At 38.3% G+C, this 24,240-nt stretch overlaps 1 long non-coding RNA gene across 2 annotated transcripts in view; it reads left to right on the forward strand.

Moving 5' to 3' along the window:
- The window catches only part of LOC134484481 (uncharacterized), a 91,518-nt gene that overhangs the window by 3,093 nt on the left and 64,185 nt on the right, over positions 1-24,240 (forward strand). For both annotated transcript variants that reach the window (XR_010061946.1, XR_010061945.1), the window contains exon 2: positions 2,243-2,349. This is a non-coding gene — a long non-coding RNA (uncharacterized LOC134484481). The remainder of the gene's footprint in view (positions 1-2,242; positions 2,350-24,240) is intronic.

Consider the following 24,240-nt stretch of genomic DNA (forward strand, 5'->3'; position numbering starts at 1 on the left):
ACCATCTCTCTATCCTTTTGTTATTAATTCTTACTGGAAGCCTAGTGTCCTTCAGAGGCTGGGTCTCTTGATAGGCAGAGCCACTGAGCTGACTCTAAGGAGCTGAGCTGAGCTCAGGACAATCAAAGTCCAGAGAGACAGCCGGTAACAAACCAGCTGCCACTCTGCTCTCATTTTTGTTTCACAGGCACAAAGCTTGTGCCTGATTATGGGCTGGCCTTTTTGCCCCAAGAAAGCTGGCCTATTTAGCTGTATGACTGAATGCTATTTGTCACCTATCTGGTTGTTCCACGTGCTCTCACCATGTCACCCACTAGCATTCTTGCCTGGCACCTCGCCGCTGTTCTTAAGAATTTTATCACCCAAGACACTGTGTAATTTGACTTAAAATATATCCCATCCTGCTAATATGGATGTCCCAGATTCACATTCTGAAGGTACTAATTTTAAAACAAGGGATGGTACATTCCCCTAAGTATTAAATTGATATACTTGGGGTCTTAGAACGTTTCAATCAGAGGTTGATACAGAGATTATAATTACTTTAAAATAGTTAAAAGATACAGTGCATTCTTACTGACCTGCTTTTGGGCACAGATCCAAAGAAGGAGCCCAGCGAGGCACTTAACATGGCGTAAGGTACACACGACTTCATCTACAGCCTGCATTCCACTCAAAGGACCTGCTTCCTCAAAGAACTGCATCGCTTCAAGAAGAATGAGAAACCTAACACCCACTCCAGGACAGCTAAATTATGTATTCTTCAAAAATGCAATACCATTCATAGGATTTGACTTTTTGGATAATGCAAATATGATTGTTGCAGGAACCCAAATTGTATTGTCTATTTGATTTATTTAGAGACTTTGAAAAATGTCAATCAGCATGCTATTTTTCCTTCTATGTATCAACACATTATTTATTTTTCAGTTAATGATGCTGTACATTAATTATTTGGGGTTTGCTTATTCCTTATTGGACATGCATGGGATACCTATTTATCTCCTTGTCTTTTGCTTATATATTTTGGCCCTTGGACATTTAATCATTTATCAGCCTTGTTAAGTAACAGGGAGATAATATAACAACAAAACCTATTCACTTATATTATCATAGGCTAACTATCAATGATGCTTTGATGAGGGTCAAGTTCACCTACAAATCTCCAGCCCAGTCCAGGGAAGGACATTTTTGTTCCTCAGTCAAATGAGGCCATCATTCTTTTTTGCCTACTGTCCTGATGCCTTTGCTGAAAAACCAAAAAATTCTCACCCCTGCGTGCAGAGCTGGACAGTCATTGATGGATAGAGAATGATATATTCATGAATAAATGGCCTAAGACAGGAGGGCCGACATTAGCTGCTGCCTTATCCCATGATGGGCCCTGGCTACAAGATTCTCTTGGCCATGTGACAAATAACACCCCAAGTTAGACAGACGCAGTTTCCAAGGGGTGCATTCCAGTACATGCATGGGCACTGGTCACTTTTACATTTGAATATATGTAAATTGGAGATGTTGGTTGCAATTCCCTTGAAGCCCTCCATTGTAGATGTTATTATTATGATTAGTATTAAGTATGACTGGGTTCATGGAAAATCCCCAGCCAGCTGCAGAAGACTAATACAAATCTGGTGGTCAAGAAAATAAAAATATGGTAATGTTGTCCTGCTGATTAATAATATGACAAACCTGTAAACTCTGTACCATCCTTTCAACATCAATCCGTGACCAAACAAATCATGTGTTTTGCCCTGCGTAAATGTTTCTTAGTTCCACCTCCCTCTGTTAACCCTCTTATGGTATAAATTCAGCCTTGGAGAAAAATAAAATTGACGCCTTTTTCAGACTCTTGTCTTGGCATCCTTCTTTGGTCCTTTGTCCCACATTCTCTTCCAGGTACCCTCAGAACCCTCACTTACACAGCATTTGTAATCCCTTCTCAAAATCTACCAACAACATATCAGTTGTCAGTAAACTAGTTTGCCACTAGCATTCACTTCTGTATTTGATATGCTCTAGCTGTGTCTCTTAGGAAGGAGCTATATCCGGTACCTGGCAGAATGCACTTCATAGCTTCATCACTCATATCTAGTTTTGAATATATATATTCAAATATATATATTTGGTGTCTCCTACAGCAATGAGGTTAGGTAGAATTTTAGCATGGATTGTGCGCAACTAGCTAAAGAATGTAGAATTCACAAATGACAATGGCAAATAATCTCACTCCTGTTCTTAGGAACCTATTGAGGTTGATGTTTAACTGGACCTCAAGCCATTCCTCTCACTGCCCATCCTCCTAAGTATGATGTATGGCCTGAAGAAATAATCATGGTGGGAACACAGGTAGGTAGATATGAGAGAACTGATAATTAACTGGAAACAGAACCACATTCTATAGTCTATGTTGTCCTTTGTTTTATTGATATCTGCTATTTTTTGGATAAAATAAGCATTTAGGAGTTTATCATTCGAAGTAGGTAGACAATATTTACATTGTTATATTCATTCTATTGCTAGACCCACATTGTTGCCAAAATCAATGAAAAAAAATGGAATTGGAAAACAGATTATTTGATAACACATTCTGGAATATATATATATATATATATATATATATACATATATATATATATATATATTCCAGAATACACACACACACACACATACACACATGTATATATATATATATATATATATATATATATATATATATATATATATATTCCAGAATATATATATATAGGTATATAATATATATATATATATATATATATATATATATATATATATATATATATATAAATTCCCCAATCAAGGAATGTTCAAATAGAAAATGAAATACAATATACACTCAATTAAAGGTCTGTAGGGTAAATACAGGTTTTTGGGAAACAAAGAAAACCTAGGAAACTGAACTGTATATCACAGGAATGGACCTGGTAATAGAATTATGATCCAGAAGAATCTCCTCCATCCTATGTTCCTAGATGTTTTCTACTCATGCCAAGCCCCTGAATAACTTTCTCCATTCAGACCATGTAAACACTAATACAGGAAAGAGAAGTATCTAGACTTGGAGAGATGAAGTTTGTAGTACGTACAGGTTTCCACTGTGTCATAGGAGACACACCTGCAAATCACATTCTTGAATCTATTCAATGTACCTCTCCAATATTCCTTCAGTTCATATAGGGTTTACTAATTGGCTGCTAATTCAGTGTAAAGGGCCATTTAGGAGGGATGACAAAGAGGATGAAGAAATCAGAGGTGTGGAAAAGAAAGCTGGCCTTCTGTCTTGGTATAAAAAAAGGAAGATATGCATGGATTATGGGAAATCTCAGTCCTTGGTAGGAGTTGAGTATATTCACTTGAGACACAGACATGACCTTAGCCCTCCACGTACGGGATTCAGGTGCTGGAGCCTCTCAGAAGCATCCTGACTTCCCTGCTTCTAATGGTTCCTGGAAGTCAGAGAATTTATATCATTAATATCTTTATCCAAAAGGCCAGGTGTTGTGAAGGACACTGTTCTTTTCCTTAGAACTCATCGTTTTTATTCTTTCTGCCCAGAAGAAAATGGTCCTAAGGAAGAAGTAAAAAAACATGTATTCTTTCCTCAGCTCAGAGGAAATTACTCAATTATTTGGATACTTATAGAGCAGTATGTTCTGATACTGGTATTTGAGAGAGAGAATTGCTCCAAATTTGGACTTCATCACCTCAGACTTTCCACTAGTATTATTCTGACTATAATTCCCTGATAGGGACCATTTGGATTACTGAGCCAATAGGTCTGATTAGCTGCTAATTTTCTTTTCTTTTCTTTCTTTAATTTTTTTTTATTTTTTTAGCAAATTTTATAGCATTTTTAAATGGGTATTTCTATATTTACATTTCAAATGTTATTTTCTTTCCCAGTTTCTTGTCCATAAGATTCCTAACTGGTCTTCTTACCCTTCTTCTATAACGCCTTTACTGAGCCTTGACATTCCCTTGAACTAGCAATAAAAACTAGGGAGAACCAAGGGCTTATCCTATCACTGATGCCCAAAATCACCATACTCTGCCACATATACAGTTGGAGCCATAAGTCTGTCTATAAACCGTCTTTGAATATTGGTTTAGTACCAGAAAGCTCAGGTTAGTTGAACTTGTTGTTCTTATTTGGTTGAAAGTCCATTCAGTTCTTGAGATCCTTTCTCAACATCTACAAACAAGGGGTCTGTTTTCAGTTATCTGGTTTGCCACTAGCAATCACTTCTGTATTTGACATGCTCTGGCTGTCTCTCTAATGAAAGATCTATAACTGTTTATTGGCAGAATGCACATTTTAGCTTCATCAATCTTATCTAGTTTTGGTGCCTGATTTTATATATATATATAAAATGGCTCCTACAACTATGAATTTTAGTGGAATATTTACATGGATTCTGTGCAATTAGGTCAAGAATATAGGATCCACAAATGACAATGCCAAATAGATTCCTTCCTGTTCTTATAAACCTGCTGAAGTTGAGGTTTCACTGGACCTAAAGCAATACATTTTGCTGCACATCCCCCTGAAACTGACGTTTGGACTGAAAAACTCTCATGTCTTGCCCTGGGAATACAGGAAGATAGATATTAGAGAAAAGATATGTAATAGAACTACAGAACTGCATTCTATAGTCATTGTTGTCTTTGCTTAACTGATGTCTGTTAATCATTGGATATTATAATGATTTGGGAGTTGATCATTTGAAGTAGTACACAATATTTCCACTGTTATATTCACGCTATAGCTGGGTCAAGTTTGTTTACCAAATTTATTGCAAAAAATGGAATTCGAAAAATGAAATTTTTGAGTACTCATGCAGGAATATATAGAATGTCCCCTGTCAATGAATGTACAATCAAAAAATGTAACAAAATATCCACTAAATTAAAGGTCTGTAGGGAAAATATTGGCACATGGGAAACTGAGAAAACCTAGGGATTTGAATTGTATTTCACAGGATTGGACGTGGGAATGAAATTAATCTCCAGAAGAATCTCCTTCACTCCTTGTTCCTAGATATTTTCTACCCATGCTAAGCCCTTGCCTAACTTTCTCCATTCAGAGCATGTGACCACTAATGAAGCAGAGAAATCTCTAGCTTTAGAGAGATGTAGCATGTGAAGTTTTACACTGTGTCAAAGGGGACACTACTGGAAAGGGCACACTTGAAACTGGTCAATGTAAGGAAAGCTGTTTAGCAGGTAGGCCATGGCAGTTCTCAGTGACATCATCATTAGGCCCTCCATGAAAAATCCCTTGTATCCTGGAGAGCCCTAGCTTCTTCTGTGACGTAACAAGTGTTGCTTCGTCAGCAATTGTCTCTCAGATATTCCTTCCATATATCTATGGTTTACTAATTGGCCTCTAATTCAGAGTAAAGAGCCATTTGGGAGGGTGAACAAACAGGATTAAGAGATCAGAGATGGGGAGAAGGAAGCTGGTCTTTTGTCTTGGTATAAAAGAAAAAAGAAACATGTGGTTCTTGGGAAAACACCCTGGGAAGATGGCTTTAGTTTTTTTGATCTCTGGTTTAACTGTGATCTTGGAGAAGTTGCTGAACATTCTAAAGACCTTTGGGCAGATGGTAAAGTTTCTAGATACCCCTTTTTTATTTCATTGGTCCTGGGGATTGTACGGCTGATGGTAAATGTTTCCCAGGAAGACTGCTAAGCCAGATTGATTTTTGGATGCTTTAGAAGACATGGAATATTTCTGATATACTTGGGCTGATGGCACAAGGTCTAAAAGATATTTTTCGATGTGGACTTTCCTTCAGACCTTTGAAAATATAAAAAAAGCTTTTGTAATTTTGAAGTCTAATTTGCACAATGACAAATCACTTTGAGCATGGACAACACTTTCTGGAGCCCTAGAGCAGTGTGAAGAAATTCCCTGAAACCCTGGGCAGACGGTGAACATGCATTTTGGTAGAAAAGTGAGTTTCTTGAGCACCTTGGGACAATATGGAATGTCCAGTATGCCCTTGTAAGGATTGGCAACTTTCCAAAATTCCTTCGTCATTTTTGGAAAATTCCAAGGGCCTATGGACAGATGGAGAATGTGTGGGACTCACCTGAGGAGTAGTTGTATCTTTTGGTGTCTCTTTGTTTCCAGAAGATGACACAATATCCCAATTCACAACTGTCTTCCTCAGAGGAGAAAGTTCTCAAGACTCCATCCGAAGGATCAAATCTTAACCCTGTGTTTCTAGAGACTGGATGCTTATGGTCCACTATGGTAGAGGGAGAATGCAATCTATTTCTTCCCAGAGTGCACATGTGATATAAATCTACTTGGGTAGACAGGGATAGTTGTAAAGCATGCTGTTCAGCTGCAGTAGATCCTCAGACATCCTTCTCAGATGAGGAAGGTCTTAATGTATCATGTATATGTATAGAAATCCTGACTGTGACATCAGAATGGTGGTTAGGTATTAGAGCTACCTCTGAAGATGTGACTTCTTCTAGAGCATCATGGACATATGTGAAAGATCTGGGAGCCTCATGAGCAGATAAGGATGTTTCTACACATCGTTGTGTAATTGTGGAAGTTCCAAGAAAATTTTCTTCTGCGGGAGAAATGGAATCAGACTTTCATATAGAAGTGTCAGGTTCCCTAGCCTGCTTGATAGGCAAAACGGCTTCGAAGGCACCTTCAGGAGATAAGGTAAAATCCAGAGCCTTAGAAGTATTTTGCAGATGTTCTGGGTCTGCTTGTGGGTATAAAGAAGGACTGGACACCCTTTGGGAATATTTGGAAGAGTCTGTAGCGTTTTTTGTATTTGTGGATGTTGGCTGAACTTGAGGAGATTAAGAAGTTTGTATAGACACTTGTGAAGTTAGCAGAGGTCATATCCATTCTTTTTCACAAATGCAATCCAAGCAATCCCTTTCCTAAGCTGTTGAGGATGGTACAGACACTGGTATTTCGTTATCATGTTCCCCCACTCCTGGTTCATATATGGTTGAATCCATAACCTTCTCTACAGATGGAATATGTCCTAGAACATCTTTTGTACATGTGTCACATCGGCAAGCCATTTCTACATATGTGGCTGTGGGTAGAACTCCTTTTGTAGATGTTTCTTCTCCCACAGTCTCTTTAAGAGATAGAGTACTACTCAGAGAATTCTGCTAAGTTTTGGGAAATGCTAGCATCTCTGCTGTATATGTGGAAAAATTTGGAGCCTCTCCTTACAGGACAGAATGACCTAGAGTCCCTTGAGGAGGTAGGGGATGTTGTATCTTCTCTGCACTTTGTATAAATATGGAGTCTGCATGGCTCATTGACTGTGTGTTTTGATAAACTTGGTTCTTTTGGGCCTGATGACAAGTCAGGAGGGACCTTTTCGGTGGTAGAGGATATTTGAATAATTCTCTGTTGTATAGTGACATTGTAAGTACTGGGGGAGATGGTGAGGGTGCTAGATCATATTTTTTAAATGCTGAAGGCACAAGAGTTCCTTTGGTGGACTCAGAATTTTCTACCACATCTTGCTTTGGTATGGAACACTGAAGAGCCCCTTCTGAAATTGTCAATGGTCCTTGATCTAATGTTGTACATGCAGAAAGTTTTGTCTCTGCTTGGGCTGGTATGTGCGTTATGAGTTTCACTTTGGGATTTGTGACTGCATTTTGTCACTCTGGACCATAAGTGATGATTTAATCTCATTTTTAATAGTGGAGGGCTTTTAAGTTCCTCTTGGTTTAATAGGGAAGTTCTGAAACCCCCTCTTTCAGCAGAATCAGGTTTAAAATTCGCTTTACCCTAAGCAGATAGCATTAGGCACTTTGATGTAGATTGGGGACATCTTTGACTGTCTTTCGGATTGGACATAGCTCTCTGCCCTGCTTTGGCAGCTATCAACGGTATTAAAGTCTCCGGTGGAGAGGGGACATGTATTAATCCATTTGTGGAATATGAATAATCACTGAGATTACCTTTAAGAGAAGTAGTTTTGCAGCCCTCTTTTTCTGATGGGGCCTGTTGTACCTCCCCTTGACCAGAGGGGTCTTGTCCATCACACTTTGGAGGAGAATTGGAATGATTAGAGACCTACAGGATAGGGAATGAACATTTGAAACTCCTCTGGAATCTCTGTGTGACAGAGAGCTGATCACCCAGAAGAGTGGGCAATACTGGGACCTCAGGGAAGGAGAGACTGCCACTTCTGCCCACCTGTGCCAACATCCCTAGCCCAAGAGGAAACTGCACAGTGCCTCTGGATACATGAATATAGTAGGAGTCAAGGTACAGGAGCCCTGCAGTCCAAACTGCATCTTTATCTGGTTTAGTCCAAAATGCATCCTACACCCAAATCTCATGGGATTGGAAGACTTAGAGCATCAGAGGGGTGGAAACCCCTGAAAACCACCTAGCTCCAACTGGGCCTCCTGTGCATAGGGACCTAGGAGCAGTAGGGGTAGGACATTTCTGCTTGTGGCTCTCATAGAGAGCTGAAAGTCAGCTGTGGAATGACTTCTGGCCTGAGACCAGTGGTAAATCCAACTTTTCTGCTCTAAGTGACCTGACTGGTGGACTCAGAACAAGCAAAGGCAGAACTCTTCTGGGACCAGGCACTTCCAGTTTCTAGCTTTCTCCTGAAACTCGTTATCCTGGCCCAGAGCTCTCTGCTCCTAGACGCTGTGGGAGAGAGAGCTGATTATCCAGTATTGTGCACAATACTGAGCCTACAAGGAAAAGAGGCTCCAATGTCTTCCCACTGTTACCCACATCTCTGGCCCCAGACAAAAGAGCATAGTGCTACTGGACCCAGGAATATAGAGGAGTAAAACTGTAGGAGCACCATGTCCCAGACTGTGCCTGGATCTGAAATGAACTGGATGAATAGCTCACTGCACACAAATCCAGAGGGTGGGGGAACTATACTTTCAGAGGAGCGGACACTCCTGGGAAACCAGAGGATACTATTCTATCCCCAGATTCCTGTCTCAAGAGGGAAACACCTTGTGCCTTCTGTGCCCCCACCCGCACAGAAGGACCTAGGAGAAGTATGTGAATTTCCTTCTGGTTCCTGCCCACAGGGAGAGCTGAAAGCCAGTGGACAGGAGAAACTACTCGGCTGAGAGCAGAATACTCTGTTCCCATAACTGGCTAAAAGAAATCAGGAAAACAGGTTTACAGCTGTCCTGACACACGAGCATACAGGACTGTCAAGCCACTGTCATAAAGAGCAAGACAAGCTAACTCCAGAGACAACCTGATGGCTAGAGGCAAGAACAGGAACTCAAACAACAGTAATCTAGACTACTTAGGCTCATTCAGAGCCCAAATCTCCCACAAAAGCAAACACTGGATATCCAAACACACCAGAGAAGCAAGATCTAGATTTAAGTTCACATTTTATCATAACCATGGGGGATGTTAAGAAGTTCATAAACAACTTCCGTAAGAAAATACAGGACAGTAAAAAAATACAGAAGTAAACAGGTAGAATCCTATAAAGCGGGAACAAAAAGGTACCTTAAGAGCTACTGGGAAAACAACAAAACAGGAGAAGGAAATGAACAAAACCATCCCGGAATTAAAAATGGAAATAGAAACAATAAAGAAACACAGAAGAAGACAACCCTGAAGATGGAAAACCTAGGAAAGAGACCAGGAGTCACAGATGTTAGAATCACCAACAGTATAAAAGAGATAGCACACATAATCTAATGAGCAGAAGATTCCATAGAAAACATTGACACAACTGTCAAAGATAATGTAAAACCGAAAAAAAACTCCTAGCCCAAAACATACAGGAAATCCAGGACACAATGAGAAGATAAAACCTAAAGATAACAGGATGGAAGAGAGTGAAGACTGCCAACATCAAGGGACAGTAATATCTTCAACAAAATTACAAAAGAAAACTTCCATAATCTAAAGGAAGAGATGTCCATAAACGTACACAAAGCCTACCGAACTCGAACTCCAAATAGACTGGAATGGAAAAGGAAATAATCCAATCACATAAAAGTCAAAACACCAAATTCACAAAAGAAATATAAATATTAAAAGCAGTAAAGGGAAAGGTTAAATAACATATAAAAGCAAAGCTGTCAGAATTCCACCAGAATTCTCACCAGAGACTATGAAACCCAGAAGATCTTGGACAGATGTCATACAAACACTAAGAGAACATAAAGGCCAGCCCAGGTTACTGTATCTAGCAAAACTCTCAATTAACATAGCTGGAGAAACCAAGATATTCCATGACAAAACCAAATTTACACAATATATTTTTACATATCGAGTAAGACAAAGGAAACTAACTGGCAAACCCCAATACAAGGAGTCAGGTAAAATCATAGATAAAGCAAGAAATTAATCTTTTCACAACAAAACAAAGAGAAGCACACAAACGTAAACTAACCTTCAATATGAAAATAAGAGAAAGTTACCATCACTAATCCTTAATATCTCTCAACTTCAATGGACACAATTTCCCACTAAAAATACACAGATTGACAAACTTGATATGTAATGAGGACCCAGCGTTTTGAACTACAGGAAACACACTTCAGAGACAAAGACAGACACTACCTCAGAGTAAAAGGCTGGATAAATACTTTCCAAGCAAATTGCCTGAAGAAGCAAGCTGGAGTAGCGATTCTAATATCATATAAAATCTACTTTCAACCAAAAGTCATTAAAAATCATAAGGAAGGACACTTCATATTCATCAAAGGAAAAATCCACCAAGATGAACTCTAAATCATAAATATCTATGCTCCAAATACAAAGGCACCTACATACATAAAAGAAACCTTACTAAAGCTCAAAGAACATATGGCACCGCAAATAATAATAGCAGGAGATTTCAACGCCCTACTCTCATCATTAGACCGATCAGGGAAACAGAAATTAAACAGAGACATAGACAGATTAACAGAAGTTATAAACCAAATGGACTTAACAGATATTTTAGAACATTCTATCATAAAACAAAAGGATATAACTTCTCACCACTTCATGACACTTTCTCTAAAATTGATCATATAATCAATCAAAAACCAGGCCTAAAAGAATATGGAAAGATAATAATAATCCAATGAATCCTACCAGACTCCATGGGCTAAAACTGTTCTTCAATAACAATTAGGAAAGAACACCCACATATACATGGAAGTTGAACAATGCTCTACTCCATGATAACTTGGTCAAGGAAGAAATGAAGAAAGAAATTAAAGACTTCTTAGAATTTCATGAAAATTAAGGTACAATATACCCAAACTTTTGGGACTAATATAAGCTATACTAAAAGGAAAGCTCATATCTCTGAGTGCCTGCATATAGAAACAGGGGAGAGCATACAGCAGCAGCTTGACAGCACACCTAAAACTCAAGAACAAAAAGAAGCAAATATTCACAGGTGTAGTAGAAGGCAGGAAATAATCAAACTCAGAGCTGAAATCAACCAAGTAGAAAAAAAGGGGACTATACAAAGAATGAAGAGAACCAAATGCTGGTTCTTTGAGAAAATCAACAGGATACATTAACCCATAGCCAGACTAACCAGAGGGCACACAGAGTGTTTCCAAAATAACAAAATCATAAATGGAAATGGAGAAATAACAGCAGAATCAGAGCAAATTATAAAATTTATCGGGGGTTGAGAATTTAGCTCAATGGTAGAGCACTTGTGTAGCAAGCACAAGGACCTGGATTCGGTCCCCAGCTCTGAAAAAATAATTTAAAAAAAAGTTATCAGATTGTCCTACAAATGCCCATATTCAAGAAAACTTGAAAATATGGAGAAAAAGGACAATTTTCTAGACAAATACCAGGTACCAAAGCTAAATCAGGAACAGAAAAACCGTTTAAACAACCAATAACTGTTAAGAAATACAAGCAATCATTAAAAGCCTCCCAACATAAAAGGAGTCCAAGATCAGATGGGTTTAGTTCAGAAATCTATCCAATATTCATAGAACATTTCATACCAATACTGTCCAAACTATACAACAAATTTGAAACAGGTGGAGCACTACCGAATTCCTTTTATGAAGCCACAATTACTCTTATACATAAACCACACAAAGACCCAACAAAAAAGAAAACTTCAGAGCAATTTCCGTTATGAATATCGTTGCAAAAATGCTCGATAAAGTCTTGCAAACTGAGTCCAAGAACACATCAAAACAATCATCCATCATGATCATGTAGGTTTTATCCCAGGCATGCAGGGATGGTTTTGTATATAGAAACCATCAACATAATCCACTATATAATCACACTCAAAGATAAAAACCCAATGATCCTTTCATTACATGCTGAGAAAACATTTGAAAAAATTCAAAACTACTTCATGATAAGAGTCCTGGAAATTATAGGAACATAAGGACCTTTCCTAATCATATACAGCAAACCAGTAGCTAACATTAAATTAAATGGAGAGAAACATGAAGCAATCCCACTAAAATCAGGGACATGACAAGGCTGTCCACTCTCTCACAATTTATACAATGTAGTTCACGATGTCTTAGCCAGAGGAAGCAAACAACAAAAGGAGGTCAAAGGTATATAGACTGGAAAGGAAGAAGTAAAAATAGCACTGTTTGTAGATGATATGATAGTATACTTAGTGACCTCAAAAGTTTCACAAGATAATTACTGAGCCTGATAAACAATTTTAGCAAAGTGGCTGGGTATAAAAGTAACTCTACACAAAAGCTAAACTAGCAGAGCAAGAAACTAGGCATATGACAACCTTCACAATAGCCCCAAATAATATAAATATCTCAAGGTGACTTTATCCAAGCAAGTAAAAGATATGAGCATATGAGCAGAACCTCAAGTCTCTGCAGAAAGTGAAGGAGATTTCAGAAGATGGAAAGATCTCCCATGCTCATGAACTGGCAGGAATAATATAGTAAAAATGGCCATTATACCAAAAGCAACCTACAAATTAATTCCAATCCCCATCAAAATTCCAATCCAATTCTTCGTAGAGTTAGACAGTACAATTCATTATTTCATCTGGAATAACAAAAAACACAGAATAGCGAAAACTATCATCAACAATAAAAGGACTTCCTTGGGAATCACTATCCCTGAACTCTAGTATTACAGAGCAACAGTGATAAAAACTGTATGGCACTGAGACAGAGCCAGGCAAATCAACCAGTAGAATAGAATAGAAGACTCAGAACTTAACCCATACTCCCATGGTCACTTAATTTTTGAGAAAGAGCCAAAACCATCCAATGGAAAAAAAGATAGCATTTTCAGCAAGTGGTGCTGGTTCAACTGGAGGTCAGTATGTAGAAGAAGGCAAATTGGCCCACTCTTACTGCCCTGTAAAAAGCTAAAGTCCAACTGGATCAAGGACCTCCACTTCAAACCAGATAAACTCAAACTAACAGAAGAAAAAGTGGGGAAGCATCTGGAACACATGGGCACTTTAGAAAATTTCCTGAACAAAACACCAAAGGCTCATGTTCTAAGATCAAGAATCAACAAATGCCATCTCATAAAACCGCAAAGCTTCTGTAAGGCAGAGGACACTGTTCTTAGGACAAAATGGCAACCAACAGATAGAAAAAAGATCTTTACCAATCCTACAACAGATAGAAGGGTAATATCCAAAATATGCAAAGAAAACAAGAAGTTAGACTGCAGGAGACAAATAACCCTATTGAAAAATGGGGTTCAGAGCAAAACAAAGAATTCACAGCTGAAGAATATCGAATGTCAGTGAAACACCTAAAGAAATATTCAACATCTTTACACACAAGGGAAATGCAAATCAAAACAACACTGAGATTTCACCTCAAACCAGTTAGAATGGCTACGATCAAAAACTCAGGTGACAGAAGATGCTGGCGAGGATGTGGAGAAAGAGGAACACTCCTCCATTGTTGGTGGGATTGCAGACTGGTCCAACCATTCTGGAAATCAGTCTGGATGTTCCTCAGAAAATTGGACATTGAACTACCTAAGAACCCAGCTATACCTCTCTCGGGCATATACCCAAAAGATGTCCCTTCATATAACAAAGACACATGCTCCACTATTTTCATAGCAGCCTTATTTATAATAGCCAGAAGCTAAGAACCGAGATGCCTTCAACAGAGAAATGGATACAGAAAATGTGGTACATCTACACAATGGAATATTACTCAGCTGTCAAAAACAATGTCTTTATGAAATTCATAGGCAAATGAATGGAACTGGAAATATCATCCTGAGTGAGGTAATCCAATCACAGAATCACATACATGGTATGCACTCATTGATAAGTGCTATTGGCTCAAATGCTCGAATTACCCTAGATGCACAGAACCAAAATGTGAATGCTTCACTCCTTCTTTAAAAGGGGATCAAGAATACCCTTGTCAGGGAATAGGGAAGCAAATTGTAGAACAGAGGCAGAAGGAACACGCACTCAGAGCCTTCCCCACATGGGGCCCATACATATACAGCCAGTAAACTAGGTAAAAAGGATGAATCAATGAAATGCAGGCTGATAGGAACCAATGTAGATCTCTCCTGAGAGACACAGCCAGAATACAGCAAATACTTAGGCAAATGTCAGCAGCAAACCACTGTACTGAGAATGCGACCCCTGCTAAAGGAATCAGAGCAAGGCCTGAAAGAGTTAATGGTCTTGAGACCCCATCTGAACAAAAATGCCAACCAAACCTAGGTTCAACCGACTAAGCCACTACCCAAGCCTATACATGAACTGACCTGAACTCCAAATTCACAGGTATCAATGAATGCCTATTAGGGGCACCAGTGGAAGGGGAAGTCTTTGGTTCTCCCAAGAATGAACCCCCAGTGAATGGCATTTTTGGGAGAAGGGCAGTAATGTGTGGGTGGATCGGGAGAGGAAAACCCCTATAGAAGGGGAGAGGGAGGGGCTAGGAAAATGTTAACGGGGAAACTTGGAAGGGGAATAACATTTGAAATGGAAATAAGAAATGCTCAATTTAATAAAGATGGAAGAAAAAAAGATACTCCCTCTGGAAGAGGAGAATGTATGATTTTCCTTTCAGGATCTGTGGGAGGAATTTTGGACACCTGGGCAAATGTGGAATAACCCTATAGAACATTGGAACCATTTGGTTATTTCCGGAAAGTCCTGGGTGGGTAGGAACATCTTGGGGAAAAATGGGAGATCCAAGTTCTCCATGTCTAGATAGGGAAGGATGTTGGGAACCTGGAATGTGTGGGGAAAGTACCTGTCCCAATTTGTCAGTATAAGAGTCAGCAAAAAGTGGCCCAGGCACAGTGTGATATTCTTTGAGTCTTTCACTATTCTCTCCAGTATTGTGTTTTGTAGATGTTACAGGCACTCTGGCTACCAACTCGTCCTAGTCCACATGTTCCTCAATCCCAGTAGACATAACCCGCTTTTCTTTTCTTTACTTTTTTTTTTTTCATCTTCCCAAGAACCAAGAATGGGAACTTAGATGAGGCCACTCTTTTTCGGGTAGCAGGATGTAAAGCAGATCTTCTGATATTCCTAGTCAGTGGGTTTCTCAGTGATCTGCTATCCTTGGTCAGTGTATTACTCATGCCCTCAGAAACCCTCAGAGTAAGTGGAACTGTCCATTACTTCTTCTCTGTCAGTTCCCTTCTGGAGTCTAGGTCCCTCTTATTGACTGAAGCCTTTATATGATCTTTGGGTTTCTGCAGGTTTTCTGTAACACGAGCATCAGGTTTTTTGAATCTCTGATCTTCATAGGGTTTTGGGCATCTGAACTTGTCCCGAGCCCTTCTAAGTAGTCCGGGAGGTGCAAAGTCGCTCGGGTCTCTGGTGTTCAATTGCTTCCCCCACTGGGGTAGGAAGTTATAATCCACTTGGGGGACACTGAAGGTCTTCCAGGCTGTGGAGGCTGGGAACCCTTAAAATGCTTCCCCCATTGGAGTCCGGTGTTGTAATCATCTTGGGGGACACTGAATGGGCTTCCAGGCTGTGGAGGCTGGGAATCCTTCAACTGATTCCACTGTTGCACTCAGGTGTTGTTGTCATCTTGGGGGACACTGAAGGGTTCCCAGGCCGTGGAGGCTGAGAAATCGTTTGTGCATGGTCAGAGGGTGAAGTCCGGGATGAGGGTCGCTGGCCTCTCTCCTCACATCTGGTCGTTTAGTCTTTAAGGAAATTGAACAAGAAATGTCGAATGGGCTACTACCATGTGAAGGGGCAGTGAATGTACTTGCCAGTGGTGAGTCATGGTAAGCATCAGTTGAGCTGTATCCTTTGAGTATGTCTCTCTATCTTCCGAGAACTGTGGACAAGTCCGGAAGGCAAAGCAGGGAAATCTCGAGTGACCATTGATCTCAGGAAACATCCAAAGCTCGAGAGGAGCTGTCCTCGAGTTTGCACAGGGAAGTAGCGAGGTCTGCATGGGGCAGTAGCGAGTTCTGCAAGGGGCAGTCGCGAGGTCTGCACCAGGCAGTCAGGAGCTGCTTCACTTGTCATTTCTGCTTGTAGTTGCGGGGCGATCATCCAAGCTTTCTGAATGAGGAGGAACCCTGTCGAATCTCTTCCTTTGTGTCCAGAGTGCTATCTGCTATTGTGCCCACTGTCAGGGGCCAAGACAAGGGATTCGGGAAGGAGCAACATGAATGGAAAGGGCAAGGGGTGCTTAGGACACTGTGCGGTCAAGCGACACTTACAACACGGTAGATCCCTCTAACCAGAGGCCATCTGTGGTGCAGTGATGTGTCTTGGAGCCTCATAACCGAATGGGAAAGGTTGATCCAGACCCTTGATCCTCAGAGACTGCAGGGACTAGAAAATCACTGGTGGATTTTTTTAGGGAATGAACATGTGATAGGATTTGTATAGAGCATTGAATGCATGGGATTGATATTAGAATTCCATTTGAGTTCCAGATATTACTGTGATGCTTCTGCCTTGATGTATCACTATTTTTTCTTGTCCCAAAGCTCTTAATATTCTTTCCGTGATGATATTTTTGAAATACTGAGTATGCTACACAATGTAAAGTATTTTCTCTAATCACATATATTGAAATTCTAAATATGTCTTGATATCGTATGCAGTTGCCTTTATTATTACTATTATTAACAATTCTATTTCTTTGCATTTCAAATATTGCCCCCTTTCCGGTCCGCCTCTATAATCCCCACCACCACATACTCTTCGTCTTTGTCTCTAAGAGCGTGCGTCCCCAACACCCCCAGTCGTTCTTACCTCACCCCTCTAGATTCGCTCTTCTCTGGGACATCAAGCTACCAAATACCAACTGCTTCCCCTTCCACTGATGTGAGATGAGGCAATTCTCTGCTACATATGTAGGGTACCAGAACATGTATATTCAATGGTTGGTGGTTAGGTCCATGGGTTCCCTGAGGGGTCTGGTTAATTGATATCGTTGTTCTATCTCTAATAACGATCCCCTTCAGCCCCTTCAGCCCTTCCCCTACATCTTCCATTGGGATCTCTAGGTTCAGTTCAATGGTTAGCTGTGAATATCTGCATCTGTCTCAGTCAGGTGTTGGCAAAGCCTCTCAGAGGACAGGCATATCAGACTCCTGTTTGCAAGCACATATCAGCAGCAGCAACAGTGTCCAGGTTGGTGTCTGCAGATCTCTGGATGGCCTTTCTTTCAGCCTCTGCCCCACTTTCCCCTCTGCAATTCCATTAGACAGGATAACTCTGAATATATTTGAGATGGGTGAGTGGTCCCATCCTTACACTGGGGGCCATGTCTATCTACTGGAGGTGGTGTCTTCAGGTTAATTTCAGTGTTATTGTTGATGTTGGCCAATGTCATCAGTATTGGGTCCAGGGAACCTGTCGCATTCCTAGTATCTGGTTTATCCTAGAGGTTACCCCCATCCTCAACTGTTCCTTCTCTCTATACTAATTATCCTGGTCCTCTGTTTTTTTCCCTGTTTCTTCCAACATCTTATCCTGATCTCCTAATTTTCTATTTCACTCCCCTCTCCCACACAGGGTGATTCCTCCATCTGACTCCCATGAAAATTTTCTTCCCCCTTCTAATTGTTAATGAAGCAATCCCCCTTTGTCCTTTCTTGTTAAGCTTCAGAGTGCATATGAGTTTATGGTGGATATCATGAGCTCTTGGGCTAATATTCACTTACTAGTGAGGGCATGCTATGTGCATTTATTTGTGTTTTTGTTATGTCACTCAGGATTATATTTTCTAGTTTCATCCATTTCCGTATGAATTTCATGAAGTCATTCTTTTTAATAGCTGCATACCACACCATTGTGTAAATGTACCACATTATATCAATCTGTTCCTCTTTTGAGGGACATCTGGGTTCTTTCCAGCTTCTGTCTGTTATAAATAAGGCTGCTCTGAACATAGTGGAGCATGTGTCCTTGTTGTAGGTTGGAGCAAGTTTTGGGTATATGTCATCCAATGGTACAGCTGGATCCTCAGGTAGTAAATACTATGTTCAATTTTCTGAAGAAGCTCCAGCCTGGATTCCAGGGTAATTTTAAGAGCTTGTAATTTCCACAGTGAAAAAGTGTTCCTTTCTCTCCACATCCTTGACAGAGACTGTTGTCACCTGACTTTTTTGACTTAGCCATTCTGACTGGTATGAGGTAGAATTTCAGGATTGTTTTGATTTGCATTTCCCCAATGAGTAAGGATGTTGAACATTTTTAGGTGCTTCTCATCCATTCAATATTCATCAGTTGAGAATTTTTGTTTAGAACTGTAGCCCAGTATTAAATAGGGTTATTTGATTCTCCGGAGGATAGCTTATTGAGTTTTTTTGTATATATTGGATATTAGCACTCCATCGGATATAGGATTGGTAAAGATCTTTTCCCAATCTGTTAGTTGCTGTATGGAAGTAATAACAGTGTTCTGTGTCTTAGAGAAACTTTGAAATTTTATGAAGTTTCATTTTTCAATTTTTGATCTTAGAACAAAAGCCTTTGGTGTTCTATTGAGGAAATTTTCCCCAGTACCAATCTGTTTGAGGCTTTCCCCTGCTTTTCATCAATTAGTTTCAGTGTATCTGGTTTTATTTGGAGTTCTTTAACCCAGTTTTACTTGATCTTTGTACAAGGAGATAAGAATGGATTGATTTGCATTCTTCTACCTTCTGCCCTTCAGTTGAAACAGCACAATTTTTAAAAAATGCTATCTTTTTTTTCCACTGTATGGTTTTAGATCCTTTGTTAATTATCAAGTGGCCATAGCTGTGTGGGTTCATTTCTGGGTCTTACATTCTATTCCATTGTTATACCTGACTGTCTCAATACCAATACAATACAGTTTTTCCTCACAATTGCTCTGTAATACAACTTGAGCTCAGGGATAGCGATTTCCCCAAATGATTTTATTTTTAAGAATAGTTTTCTCTATCCTGGGATTTTTTTTTATTCCATATAAATTTGCAAACTGCCATTTTTATGTCTGTGAAGAAATCAGTTGTAATGTTGATGGAGATTGCATTGAATCTGTAGGTTGCTTTTGGCAAGATGGCCATTTTTACAATATTAAAACTGCCAATACATGAACATGGGAGATCTTTCTAATTTCTGAGATCTTCTTCAATTTATTTTTTTCATACAGTTGTGTTCTTGTCATGTATATCTTTCATTTGCTTGGTTAGAGTCACACAGAGGTATTTTATAAGTTTTTTCACTATTGTCAAAGGTGTCATTTCTGTAATTTCTTTCTCAGCCTATTTCTCTTTTGAGCAGAGGCAGGATACTGATTTGTTTGAATCAATTTTAAACTCTTCCACTCTGCTATAGCTGTTTATCTGCTTAGAAATTCACTGGTGGAAATTGTCGGGTCACAACATCTGCATGTAGTGACATTTTGAAAATTTCCTTTGCAATATGTATCCCTTTACATCCATTTGTTTTCTGTTTACTCTGGCTAGGGCTTTGAATACTATATTGAAAAGGTAGGGAGAGAGTGGTTATCATTGTCTAGTTCCTGATTGTAGTGGGATTGCATTAAGTTTTTCTCCATTTAGTTTGATATTGGCCTCTGGTTTGCTGTATATTGCTTTTATTGAGTTCAGTATGGTCCTTGAATTTCTGATCTTTCCAAGACTTGTAACATGAAGGGCTACGTTCTGTAAAATGCTTTCTCAGCATCTAATGAAATGATTGCTTGTTTTGTTTTCTTTGAATTTGTTTTTATAGTGGGATTAGTTTGATTAGTGATCAGGTTCTGTATATTGAACCATCCCTGTATCTCTGGGATGAAGCCTACTTGATCATGATGGATCATTGTTTTCATGTGTTCTTGGATTTGACTTGCAAGAAATTTACTGAGAATTTTTGCAGGGATATTCATGAATAAATTGGTCTGAAATTCTCTTTCTTTTTTGGGTCTTTGTTTGCTTTAGTTGTAAGCATAATTGTGGCATCAGAGAAGGAATTGTGTAGTGTTCGTTCTATTTCAAGTTTGTGGAATAGATTGGAGAATATTGGTATTAGATATTCTATGAAGGTCTGAGAGAATTCTGTACTAATCCTTTCTGGTCCTGGGATCTTTTGGTTGGGAGAAATTTAATAACTGCTTCTACTACTTTACAAGTTATGGGAGAATTTAGGTGGTTTATCTGATTCTGATTCAACTTTGGTACCTTATATCTCTCTAGAAATTTATCCATTGAATCCTTACTTTCACACTTGTTAAGTATAGGCTTTTGTACAAGGATCTGATAATTTTTTGAGTTTCCTCACTTTCTTTGGTTATATCTCTATTTCATTTCTGATTTTGTTATTTTTAATTTGAATATAAGGGATTTACCTATTTCTGGATTTTTCGAAGAGCCAGCTCCTGGTTTTGTTGATTCTTTATATAATTCCTTTCATTTCTACTTGGTTGATTTCAGTCCTGAGTTTGATTATTTCCTGCTGTCTAGTCTTTGGATTTTTATTGGTTCTGAGATTTCAGGTGTTCTATCAAACTGCTAGTGTATCATAGCTTCTGTTTGTTTGTGGAGGCTCTCAGAGCTATGAGTTTTCCTCTTGCATTGCTTTTTTGTGTTCCCAAGTTATGCCTTCATTTTCATTAAAATCTGAAATGTCTTTAATTTTTTTTCTTTATTTTTTCCTTGAACAAGTTCTCATCGAGTAAATCATTCTTCAGCTACTATGTATATGTGGGACTATGGTTGTTTTTGTTGTTATTGAATACCATTCTTAGTCTGTAGTGATCTCATAGGATGCATGGGATTAATTCAAACTTCTTGTATCTCTTGAGGCCTGTTTTATGATGGATCAGATTGTCAGTTTTTGAGAAGGTACTATGTAAGACTGAGAAGAAAGTGTCAGGACCCATAACAGGACAGGCTAATAACTAGCAGGTGATCATCCTGAGATACACAGCTTCGGATTATTTTATAATCTACAACTCGTTCTCCCTTATTAAGCAAAGTTGTAAGGGATTCATTTTGGGAAAGTTTACGCTATTAAATGCTATTCCTGTTGTTATTATTAGACATATATAACAATCATTCAGTAATAGCACACCCCTTTGGAGCAGATCTCTGCAGTCATACGAAGTTTTACTGTCCCGTAGTGATACTATACAGGCAAATAGATGAATTCTTTAGTCTTAATAATGATTCTACAATAATTCCTAAAATTATATCAATGGTTATTAATCTCTATTATAGTGGGACTGCTATAAGTCTCTTTATTTTTTTTTCTTTTTCTTTTTTTCAGAGCTGGGACTGAACCCAGGGCCTTTCGCTCGCTAGTCAAGTGCTCTACCACTGAGCTAAACCCCGAACCCGTATAAGTCCCTTTCTAATAGTCAAAATTGCAGTGACAATTCTGCCGGTGTCCCTGGTGTCAACAGTTAATTTTTCTGAGATAGTAAACAGACTTTCTCCTACTAAGAACACATTCCATGATGTTGCAATACAGTTATCAAGAGTCATAAAAAGAAAACAAATGATTTGTTGCAGGTGCAAGGACAGTTAATATAAGATATTAACTGGGTTTATCTATATATAACATCACTAACAACTATGGTTTTGGATCTTCAGTGAGCCTGTGGAGCTGACACAGGTGATGAATGTTTCGCCAGATAATTACTCTTGATGGATATTGATGTAAAAATTCTCGGTTGTAAATTATGTTTCAATTTATGCTTGATCTTTCATATGAACTTGTGATGAACATTGTAATACGGGATCATATATTCTTAAAGATGTTTAAGTTCTGAGGAGAAAGAGAAGTCACACAGAAGGACTGAGAGAGAAGGACTGAACTGGAAGGACAGAGACAGGTGGACTGACCTGGAGATGGACAGAGCTGAAAAGTCAGCTTTGACTTAAGGAGAACTGAGCTTAGTAGAACTGAGCCAAAAATATCTGGGCTGAGAAGAAATGTAGAGAGGAATAATGTAAATACTATAAGTAACATAACAGGGCAATCTGCAGAATGCAGAGGAGAAGAGGAAAAGAGAAGAAGCTGGAAAGAACAGAAGGTGCAGGCAGGTTTCTCCTTACCATGGGACAGAACATGTCATTTCTTAATAGCAATGCAGGCTTACTCTTATCAAAAGGAACAAGGCTTTTCTCTTACACACTTGGGTTTAATTCACTTAGCATTAAAAGGGTCGAAGTGATTTTTTTCTTTATGTAATAAAGATTGGACCTCATCATTCTGCACTGGTGCTTGGTCTCTTGCTCCCTATGCATATGAAAGTAAGGATGTCTGTTTAAATATGTAATTACAAGAACGAATGCATATGTGTGTGTGTAAGAGTATAATTGTGAGAATGTGTGTAAGTTGGACCCAGCTGATTTTGAGTGGAAATATATAAATGCACGTTTATGGAATTCAGGTGTAAAATTACATGTTTATGCATATTTGGCTATGTAAAATACTGACATATTTGTGATTCAAATATACTAACAATATGTCTATACTTACCTTCATTAATATTTAAACTACTCATTGAAGAAATTTTAATGGATATATCAAAATTTATTTATAGGAATGGTACATCAAATATTTCTGTTAATAGTCAAAATCAGGAAATTCTTTCTATATTTATGCATTTTGGTATTTGATTATGGAAGAAACTGAATGATCTTAGATTTTGTAATAATGTTTATAAATCATTTATTCTTAATGTTTGTTGACAGAAGGAAGTTATCAACGAATACATATATACAATGTGCCACACATTACAAAAGCAATGTGCCACACCTTTGTAACATAAATAGAGCAAATTAAATATATAATTTATGAACTAAAGGTGAGCAATCATGTACAAAAGCAAAATATATCATAGAGTCTACCTACATTTGGAGTTAAGAGATGATTCATGCTTCCGTGTATTTCTTCCTAGACATCTAAAGAGATAAAATTAGTGTGGAAAAGGCTAAAACTGCAATTAGTGTGCTTCATGTAGTATACATATTTAAACAATGCTTTTGAAAAATATACAGTACATGTTTTCAAGGTTACATATACAGCATATACAAAAATTCAGTGTCCATAAATTATCAATAACACTCAAGCTACTTTCTCTGGTCTTATTATATTTGAATTGTCAAAGATATACATGTATGTATGTATGTATACTCAAACAGGCATACTCACAGACAAACAAACAAACACACACAATACTTCTAAAAATTTAAAACAAATTTGTAAATAATAGTCTTTCAGACAAAACTAATGAAAAAGAATGAACTAAATTTCTAGTGTAATGTACTCTCAAAAGTGTACTTTCTAGCATATAAAACTTTACCTTATAATTTTTAAAAAAATCGTACAGGGCCAATATATGTAATCAGATCCCATTTGGACTTATTACTCAGAGTTAAAGTAGAAATTGAAATGAAGTGGGAAAAATATTAAATAACAAGATTTAGCTATACACTTTCAATTATACAAAAAAATCTGAGAAATAGTGAAATGACACAACATGTAAAATTGCTTTCTATTAAGCATTGATATCTAAGTTTAGTCTTCATAGTCTATATAAAAGAGAGAACTAAATCTCAAAAGTTTTTTCCGGGCTTAAATACAATTTTCTTGGCTTGTGAATATACCCAGAACCAATCAATACAACGAAAATGGATAGATGTTGTGTTACAACAAATAAAACACATTTTGATTATTTATTCAGTATAAATTTATTTTTGTAGCATTTCTTCCTATGTTTCTGTTGGATATTATATAAATCCTCACTTTGGTGTGGTCAGTGCTTAAATTTAACTGAACATGACTGAATATGTCAATA

The sequence above is a fragment of the Rattus norvegicus genome, chromosome Y (assembly GCF_036323735.1).
Source record: "Rattus norvegicus strain BN/NHsdMcwi chromosome Y, GRCr8, whole genome shotgun sequence".
NCBI classification, from domain to species: domain Eukaryota; kingdom Metazoa; phylum Chordata; class Mammalia; order Rodentia; family Muridae; genus Rattus; species Rattus norvegicus.